Genomic DNA, 10,144 nt, shown 5'->3' with positions numbered 1-10,144 from the left:
ACCCTTTTTGGTAATAAATGAATGGAGACACCAACCTGCATTAAACAACATGGCGCTTTATCAAACTGCACCTTGTTACCTGTCTTCTGGCAAATTTTCTAGCATTAGACAGTGTGCATATTTCTTTTCTTGAGATTTTATTTTTATTTGTAATTTTGTTGTTTGTTCCTGCATTCATTTGGTGGGCGAGACATAATTTTGATTTCTTGATGTTTTGTTCAGTAAAAATTCAATTCTGGTGGTGTTTCACTTCTTGTGGTTTCTGTTCCGAGATTGCGTTCGGTCTGGGCTGGAATCTCCATTTGCAGCTGGTTTGGTTCAGCTGTGTGTGTGATTTTAAGCGGGTCTCCGAAGGATTCTCTTCAATCTTGTTAGCATCATATTGGCAGGTCCAGAGTGTCTGTTATTGTGATGGTTTTTTTGTTACGAGCAGTTAGTCATTTGTGATGAATATGGTTTATTTTTGGTGATGTGTTATGGCAATGATGATAAATTAAAGGCTTGTTGCTCACAACATTCGCAGTTGCTGCCTAAGAGCTTTCGCCCTGCCAGGCTGGAGAGCTAGTGTTGCTAATTCCTTCCTGGACGTCTGAGCCTTGTGAAATCCCCAATTTATCTTTATTTCTATTTTACTTTGTTGTCTTCATTTCCTGATCTAATTATTATGCCTTCTCTTCTTTGATGCTTTAATCTTGTTATGAATGTTGTTGTGTTTTGTTGGTTTCACTTGGGGAGCACTGCCCGATGTCCGCCCACAGTTCTCTCGTAGTCTCGTTGGATCCAAGTTTACAACGCTCCCAAGACATATTCTTGTAGCGTTAGGAGCATAAATCTGTCTAGATGGATCTTGGGTTACGCTCGCCCCCAAATTCCAGTTCAATCTCTACTGTTCTATCTTTCTTTTCATGTATAATAATTCTAGTTATTGTGGGATTGATTATTTAGCAATTTGAACCTTTGTTGGTGCGGTGATTATAAAACATTCCTCGTGTTGATGGGAAATCCCCGTGAATAACTACCAACAAACAATATATCTTCAGGTTTCATTTGATTCTTAATTTCGTTTTATGTTTATTTCCCCTGACCTTTTTTTCTGTTTGAACTTGAGAGCAAACGTTTATCTGTATCTTTCGAACTTGAAGATGTGAAGCTAATATTTGTTTGACTTGAGGTGTGGTAAGTTATCTATTCGTATTGCTGGTGGTGGCGATTGTACAGTGATTGTAAAACATTCCTATGCACTCATAGATTCCTTGTTTAGTCTGTTTATTTGGTTTAATCTGTTTTTCTGGTTTCATCTTTATTTCTGTTTGAAAACATTTCCATTTACAAGATAAAGTCAGCTGATACGCTAGTCACCAGTTCAGACTATGGAGCACCTGAAGTCCGGCCATGTCTTTAGTTCATGTGCCGCCGAATTACAAGACCTTGGACAGTACTCATGAACTATCCAGCTCCTTTCGAGTGTGGGCATTGCTTAGTTTCAAAGCATCCGGTTCTATGAATCAGTTGAATCGAGCTTCGCATCCATAAAATGTAATTCATGCTGAAATAGAGATGTAGAGGGGGCTCACATGAAAAATAGAGATCTAGGAAAGTAGAGGGAATTGCTGGTTGGTGCTTGTTTAGTGATCGACACTGGCGATCAATTGCTTATAAATATCACTACTTATAGAGGGTTCTACATTGTGCCCTCCTCTCTGGGAGAGGTGCGACGATCTTGGAGAGAGGCGGCGGTTGCGCCGCACAGCCGTTCGGGCAAGGGGAGATTTTCTTCTAATTACATAATTAATTTTAACACTCCCTCTAATCTACGCTTGACCATGTAGAATCATCTTCGCAATTGTCTGGGAAGCTCTATCGTCTGAAAAAAATTCTCCTTCAAAGTTCTTCACAAAATCTTTGATGAGAACCTGAAACATATACTCATAAAAAGAGATAGCGTAATATGATATCTCAAGATGCTTGCAAGTCCCTAAGTCGTCGCATATCAATTCCATGAACATATTTCTGAAATGTACAATTTGGTAGACCTTGTAAACAAATTAGCAAGGTTGTTGCATGATTTGACTTGCAAGCTGTTTATTTCCCCCCTTTGCTGAAGATCATGGGGAAAAACCTGCTTAGTGATATTACTTTTGATATCCTGTTTGAATCTGTGTAACACAGGGCACATTATCTTCATAGATGTGATTCTATCGAACCAATTCCACATGACATCTTCACAGGACCCACCACCACCGCCGATCTCTCCTTTTTTACTTTCTTGGTTATTCCAGAGAAAAATAGAGAGGGAAGAGTTATCACACACGCTAGAACTACCAGAGAGCAAAAACAAAAAAAAAAGAGGAAAGAAGGCGCAACTTGCCGACAGTGAGATGACAGGCCTCGTCTCCTTATTCTTTCGTCTGATCCGCGAGGATGATTGTTGCTACCGGCATTGCTTCCATGGAGTGGGTGGACTCCGGCGTTTCCGTCGCCGGATGCAGGCGATCCGTCGCGCTGCTGGGTGCGGCCACCATGGCGCTGGGAGAGGCGTGCGTGGGGGTCACCACGCCCCTGGACACGACCATTGCGCCACCGAACGCGCCCACCGCGGTCATTGTGCCCTGGCTATGCACCCATGGGGTTCGACCCCTGGCTAGTGGCCGGCCCGAGTGCCCCAATGGTGCACGGGGCTGCTTCCGCACCTGCTCCGCCCCTCTCGAATCTCCGCCTTCACGCCTCCTCCATCGGCGGAGGGGCTCGCGCCGTCGATGCCTACGCTTGAAGCCGCGGCCGCTGGCCCGAGTCGCGGCCCGCCTGGCTACACTCTGGTGCCCATGCGCTCCACGGTGAATGTCGAGGAGGCCCTCGCCTTCATCTCTACGCCAATTGGCGCCTCTGGCATCGTTCGCCTTGGAGCCGGGATGGAGGGTGTTGAGTATATTGATTAGATTGGAAACATAGGTTAGACTAGGAAATATTTTGGCTTGCCTTGTACTTCAAGTAGATCATGTACTCTTATATATATGCCCACGAAGCTCAAGCAATACAACAACTATTTCACCAAATCCTCTCTCCCTTCTAATGTGGTATCAGCCTAACCGATCCAACCCTAGCCGTCGCCCGCCGTCCCCGGGGTGGTCGGCCTCCAAGACCGCCGCCGGAGGCCGCGCCGCCCGTACCTAGGGTTCGCCTGCCGGCCGTGTTGACCGGCTGCCCTAGAGAGTCTTTTTCCCGAGCCCTTGCTCCAGGTTTTTCTCTCTCCTGCCGGTCACCTTGATCGGCGTGTTTTCCTTTTGGTTTTCTGATCTATGCTTGATCGGTTCGCGTCGTCCGCCGCCGCCGTCAACACCCCGCGCCTCTACTCTGACACCGGCGCGACCGGTCGACTACTTCACCGACCCGGCGGCCTCGCACGACAGGCGTCCCCTCATGGTCGTCGTCCGCGCACTGGCCCGCCCATCGTCCTGCGTCGGTCGTCACCGCCCTGCTCCGACGGGGACACCTGCATCGCCTACACCCGACGGCCTCGCGCCATGCGGCGGCCAATCATAGCCGTTGCTCGAGCGTTGGCCCGCCAATCGATGCACGCGACCCGCCTCCGCCGTGTCTGCACGGCGGCCCTGCGGGTTGCATTACCGGCCTCGTCCCCGGCTGCGTCAGGCCCATCGGTTGCCTTGAGCTCGGGCGCCACTGCTCTGTTTGTCGCTCGGGCCTCGCTGCCCGGGCGCCGGCGCTGCTTTGGTGGCCCGGGTGCCGGTGCTGACGTGCTCGTCCGCACGCCATCCCACGCCATCCATCATCGCCAGTTTCATCTCGGACTTTGCCGCCATCCTGCCTCAACCGAGCGGCGTCCCCGACCTCGTGCGCGATCGGATTGATCACCCGCCTGCCGCCGCGATCCGCCTCATCTACGCAGTGTGACCGACCTGGCCCGTCGGTTGCGCGCGCCTCCGTAGGCCCCGTGAAGACTGTCCCGAGTTCAATGCGCCCCTCTATCGATCGAGCAATGGGCTGCCGCTGCTTCGCCCCGTCGGGCCGCAGCGCCGCCGCCCTGTGGTTCTTCTCCCGGCTGCACCAACCCGCATCACCGCCACGTCGCCCCTTCGGGCCGTAGTGCCGCGGCCTGCGGTCCCCCGCCGCCTCGAGGCCGTCTGCTCCAGGCCATCCCATGGCTGGACCGATGCTCGCGCCGCCGCTCCATCGCCCCGTCGGGCCGTGGTGAGCTGGCACGCAGTCCACGCCGCCGTCCCGAGACCGTTCCCGTGGTTGCACCAACCCTAGTTTCGCCGTTGTGCTGCCCCTTCAGTACGTAGCCCGCGGTCCCCACCGTCGCCCTGACCTGCCCACCGCTACTGCGTCGCCTCTTTGGGCCGTAGCATCGCGGCCCGTGGTCCACCGTCGTCCCCGCGTGTCGACTTCCCGTGGCATGCGCCGCGCCACCTGCTTTGGCGCAGGAACGCCACCGTCCGTGCCGGTCTTCATCACGCTGTTAGGTTTCTTCGCCTACTTTGAGCACCGCAGCCACACTACTAACCTAGCCGCCATCGCCGTCAGGCCGCCGCCACCGCTCTACTTTGGCCGCTGCCGCCGCTATCCCCGTAGTCGCCGCCGCCGCCCGTCCACCTCCTTCGTCTTCGTCCAACACCAGCCCGTCGCCAGCATTGTTGTCATCTACCCCGACCACTTCGTCTACTCCAACAACCGCGGGCGACATCGGCCCGCGCCGATTGGCGCCGCAACCGTCGTCGAGTTCTTCTCTGCTAGCCCTCCGACTTCTTCGACATGGCATACAACTTGTGCAGGTCACTCGTCTATGCATGCCCGGTGCTGGAAACACCGATGCGTGCCTTTCTCCACGACGTGTCCAAGGGCCTGGCAAGCCTGGTGCGGCGCTTCCTCAACTTTGTCTTCGTCCGTCTATGCATGACCGGTGCTGGCAACAATGGTGTGTGCCTTCGTCCACGATGTGTCCCCGGGCTTGGCAAACCCGCCGCGATGCCTCGTCAACACCATTTTCTCTCTGGCGCACCCTACATCGACATCACTGCACCCATGCTAACTCGGTGCCTCCTTGTGCCCGCGGCTCCACGGCGACTTCCTCGACACCGGCTACCCCGACTCGACATCGACCACGATATTATTCACACGGCTACCTCGACCACGGCTCCACCACCCACGCTCTCGGCTACCTCGACAAACGGCACAAAGGGCTACCACCTTGCTTGAACAACCTCGTCGGTTTCCACTCCAGCCACAACTTCGCGATGCATCGACCATTGCAACTGTGTGGGGGGTGATGGAAATATGCCCTAGAGGCAATAATAAAGTTGTTATTTATATTTCCTTATACCATGATAAATGTTTATTATTCATGTTAGAATTGTATTAACCAAAAACTTAATACATGTGTGAATACATAGACAAAACATAGTGTCCCTAGTATGCCTCTACTTGACTAGCTCGTTAATCAAAGATGGTTATGTTTCCTAACCATAGACATGTGTTGTAATTTGATGAACGGGATCACATCATTAGAGAATGATGTGATGGACAAGACCCATCCATTAACTTAGCATAATGATCGTTAAATTTTATTGCTATTGCTTTCTTCATGACTTATACATGTTCCTTTGACTATGAGATTATGCAACTCCCGAATACCTGAGGAACACCTTGTGTGCTATCAAACATCACAACGTAACTGGGTGATTATAAAGATGCTCTACAGGTGTTTCTGAAGGTGTTTGTTTAGTTAGCATAGATCAAGATTAGGATTTGTCACTCCGTGTATCGGAGAGGTATCTCTGGGCCCTCTCGATAATGTTCATCAATATAAGCCTTGCAAGCAATGTGACTAATGAGTTAGTTGCGGGATGAAGCATTACAGAATGAGTAAAGAGACTTGCCGGTAACGAGATTGAACTAGGTATGAAGATACCGACGATCGAATCTCGGGCAAGTAACATACCGATGACAAAGGAAACAACGTATGTTGTTATGCGGTTTGACTGATAAAGATCTTCGTAGAATATGTAGGAGCCAATATGAGCATCCAAGTTCCGCTATTGGTTATTGATCGGAGATGTGTCTCGATCATGTCTACATAGTTCTCGAACCCGTAGGGTCCGCACGCTTAACGTTCAATGACGATATGTATTATGAGTTATGTGTTTTGATGACCGAAGGTTGTTCAGAGTCCTGGATGATATCACGGACATGACGAGGAGTCTTGGAATGGTCGATACATAAAGATTGATATATTGGAAGGCTATATTCGAACATCAGAATGGTTCCGGTGAAGTTTGGGCATTTTCCGGAGTACTAGGAGGTTACCGAAACCCCCCGGGGAGTTGTTGGGCCTTAGTGGGCTTTAGTGGGAAAATGAGGCAGTGACCAGGAGGTGGCACGTGCCCCCCAAGCCCAGTCCGAATTGGACAAGGGGTTGGGGGCACGAACCCCCTCTCCCTTCCTTTCCCCTCCCCCGGGAGGTGGACTCCTACTAGGACTTGGAGTCCTAGTAGGACTCCCCTCTCCCGGCGCGCCCTACAGGGGCCGTCCGGCCTCCCCCTCCCTCCTTTATATATGGGGGCAGTGGGGCACCCTAGAACACACAAGTTTCTCTTAACCGTGTGCGGTGCCCCCCTCCACAGTTACACACCTCGATCATACCACTGTAGTGCTTAAGCGAAGCCCTCCGTCGGTAACATCATCATCACCGTCACTACACCATCATGCTGACGGAACTCACCCACGTCCTCAACTGGATCAAGAGCACTAGGGATGTCATCGAGCTCAGCATGTGCTGAACACGGAGGTGCCATACGTTCGGTACTTGGATTGGTTGAATCGTGAAGACGTTCGACTACATCAACCGCGTTACTAAACGCTTCCACTTTCGGTCTACGAGGCTACGTGGACACACTCTCCCCTCTCGTTGCTTGAATCACATAGATATATCTTGCGTGGTCGTAGGATTTTTTTTTGAAATACTACGTTCCCCAACTGTGGCATCCGAGCCAGGTCTATGCGTAGATGTGATATGCACGAGTGGAACACAAAAGAGTTTTGGGCGATAATAGTCATAGTGCTCACTGTTAGGGAAAACCTTATAGACAGAATCTTATCAGCAACGCGGCACAAAAAGAGGCGCTACTTCTAACTAGCAGTAGCTCGGGTCCAAAACAGTCACTATTGATACAAAGTTAGCAGTAGTGCGTGCGGGCGAAACCGCGCTGCTACAGAAATCGACCGACAGTACCCACCAACCTAAGTTTAGCAGCAGCGCGGTGCTGCAACACGCGCTACTGCTAATGCAATAGTAGTAGCCTGCTTTTTACTCCGGTTGTTGCTGCTAATTTTGAAATTGGCCACATGGTTGGCCCCGCTTAGCAATAGCGCGTGTGTGTAAAGCGCGCTGCTGCTATGCTCTTATCAGTAGCGCTATTATCGCTCGTGCTACTGCTAAGACGCAGCACAGCACCACCTTTTCCCCTCCCCTCCTCCCCTCCCCCATCTCATCTCTTCCCTTTCCCCTACATCCCACATCCTCTCTCTCTCACTTTGCTTATTCCTCAATACTTCTCCTCCCATTACTCTCCCTCTTCTACCTACCTTTCTCTCTCTTCATTACTCCTAGCTAACCACACCACCTCCATTAATGCATCTCCTTTCTCTTTTTCCTTCCTCCTCCACTAGTTGAAGTAGTCTCCTTCCAAATTAGCTAGCTAGGTAGATGTAGCATTTAGTTAAGTGACCTATTTGCCCCCTAACTAGATCTATCTTTGTCAAGAAGAGCTTTTGCACTTTTAATATCCCTACATCATCATCTCCACCGTGTGCTCGATCTCGAGATAGGTGATTAAAATTTCACGCTTTTGCAAGAATGGAAATATGTGTATGTGTATGTGTATGTGCTCTAGTAACATGACTTCCAGAACAGGATTATCGTACCACACTGGTGCGGATCTTACTCTGGAAGACCTACGAGGTTCGGTAGCAACTTGATCTGAAGTTTCATGATCATCATCATTAGCTTCCTCACTAATTGGTGTAGGAGTCACAGGAACAGATTTCTTTGATGAACTTTCTAATACGGGAGCAAGTACAGTTACCTCATCAAGTTCTACTTTCCTCCCACTCACTTCTTTCGAGAGAAACTCCTTCTCTAGAAAGGATCTATTTTTAGCAATGAATGTCTTGCCTTCGGATCTGTGATAGAAGGTGTACCCAACAGTTTCCTTTGGGTATTCTATGAAGACGCACTTCTCCGATTTGGGTTTGAGCTTATCAGGTTGAAACTTTTTCACATAAGCATCACAGCCCCAAACTTTAAGAAACGACAACTTTGGTTTCTTGCCAAACCACAGTTCATCAGGCGTCATCTCAACGGATTTTGCTGGTGCCCTATTTAAAGTGAATGCAGCTATCTCTAGTGCATAACCCCAAAATGATAGTGGTAAATCGATAAGATACATCATAGATTGCACCATATCCAATAAAGTGCGGTTACGACATTGGGAGACACCATTATGTTGTGTTGTTCCCTGTGGCATGAGCTATGAAACTATTCCACATTGTTTTTAAATGAAGGACAAACTCGTAACTCAAATATTCTCCTCCACGATCAGATCGTAGAAACTTTATTTTCTTGTTATGATGATTCTCCACTTCACTCTGAAATTCTTTGAACTTTTCAAATGTTCCAGACTTGTGTTTCATTAAGTAGATATACCCATATCTACTCAAATCATTTGTGAAGGTCAAAAAATAATGATACTCGCCATGAGCATCAACACTCATTGGATCGCATACATTCGTATGTATTATTTCCAATAAGTCAGTAGCTCGTTCCATTGTTTCGGAGAACGGAGTTTTAGTAATCTTGCCCAAAAGACACGGTTCGCAAGCATCAAATGATTCATAACCAAGTGATTCCCAAAATCCATTTTTATGGAGTTTCTTAATGCGCTTTACACTGATATGACCCAAACGGCAGTGCCACAAATAGATGTAGCATTTAGTTAAGTGACCTATTTTCCCCCTAACTAGATCTATCTTTGTCAAGAAGAGCTTTGTGCACTTTTAATCTCCCTACATCATCATCTCCACCGTGTGCTCGATCTCGAGATAGGTGATTAAAGTTTCATGCTTTTGCAAGAATGGAAATATGTGTATGTGTGTGTGATATGATAATTGGGCGATATGTTGAATGGCTAAAAAAGCTTACCCATTCTATGGGGTTGTACATGGAGAAGCCTTCTCGACAATTTAAACGGATGAAGTCTTCTTCTTCTCCCTTATAAAGGTCAGTCAACATGGCAGCCAATGCGGCTTGGTTATCCGGACCCTTTCACGTGTAGCGAGATGCGCCGTCTCCCCATTGTAGTTCCATAAAGGGCCTACTCTGGACTGAAGAGGCTGGATACATCGCTTTATCACAATAGCTATGACTTCAATGAGTCCGGAATGGGTCAACAATCTGACCTTGCTGACCAATCTCATCACTTCCATGTTGTCCTATTGATTAGGGGACTTGGGGCGCCAGCTATATAGTTTCTCCAAGGGAGCACTGGACCATTCGGGCAATCCACGCCGAACAGGGTCCGGAAGAGGAACATCCTCGATATAGAACCATTGCGAAGACCATTCGGCGGACCCCTCTTCGGAGTCCCGACTGGGTAGCCGGATCCGGCTATGCGCCATACTTCGGCGCCGCCCACTTCAAATATCGACCCTCCGCCCTGGTGGTGGGGGACAAGGTAGAAGAACTTTTCCATAGTTCAAAATGAGCCTCGCAGCCCAAAAATAATTCACAAAGGGCGACAAAACTAGAAATGGGCAAAATAGAACCTGGTGTGAGGTTGTGCAGTTGGATGCCGTAATATTCCAATAGGCCCCTGAGGAAGGGGTGGATTGGGAATCCTACGCCACTCAAAAGAAACAAGATGAAGCATACCCTCTCCCCTTGGCTGGGATTGGGGAAATTATCTGCCAATGCATCAACACCTATAGAAGTTAACCCTGCCCGTATGGGGACTAGATCCGAGGGGGAAGATATCCTTGCATCTCGAGTCGATTGACCTAGAGATGGGATAAGGAGCAACTTTGCCAATCTCCCTCTTGAGGGCCATGAGGACGCAAGGAGGAGCCGGGGACA

At 49.3% G+C, this 10,144-nt stretch overlaps 1 non-coding gene and 1 pseudogene across 1 annotated transcript; both read left to right on the top strand.

Annotated features, from left to right (window-relative positions):
* Positions 1-219: 219 nt before the first annotated feature.
* Positions 220-352, top strand: LOC119351032 (annotated as a pseudogene).
* Positions 353-477: 125 nt separating this feature from the next.
* On the top strand, positions 478-597 carry LOC119351488. Its single transcript, XR_005169977.1, has one exon. It is a non-coding gene; the product is annotated as a small nucleolar RNA SNORD14 (small nucleolar RNA).
* The last annotated feature ends 9,547 nt before the right edge of the window (positions 598-10,144 follow it).

Source organism: Triticum dicoccoides, chromosome 1B (genome assembly GCF_002162155.2).
Source record: "Triticum dicoccoides isolate Atlit2015 ecotype Zavitan chromosome 1B, WEW_v2.0, whole genome shotgun sequence".
In the NCBI taxonomy this organism is placed as follows: domain Eukaryota; kingdom Viridiplantae; phylum Streptophyta; class Magnoliopsida; order Poales; family Poaceae; genus Triticum; species Triticum dicoccoides.
This window is presented reverse-complemented; position numbering and strand designations above follow the sequence as displayed.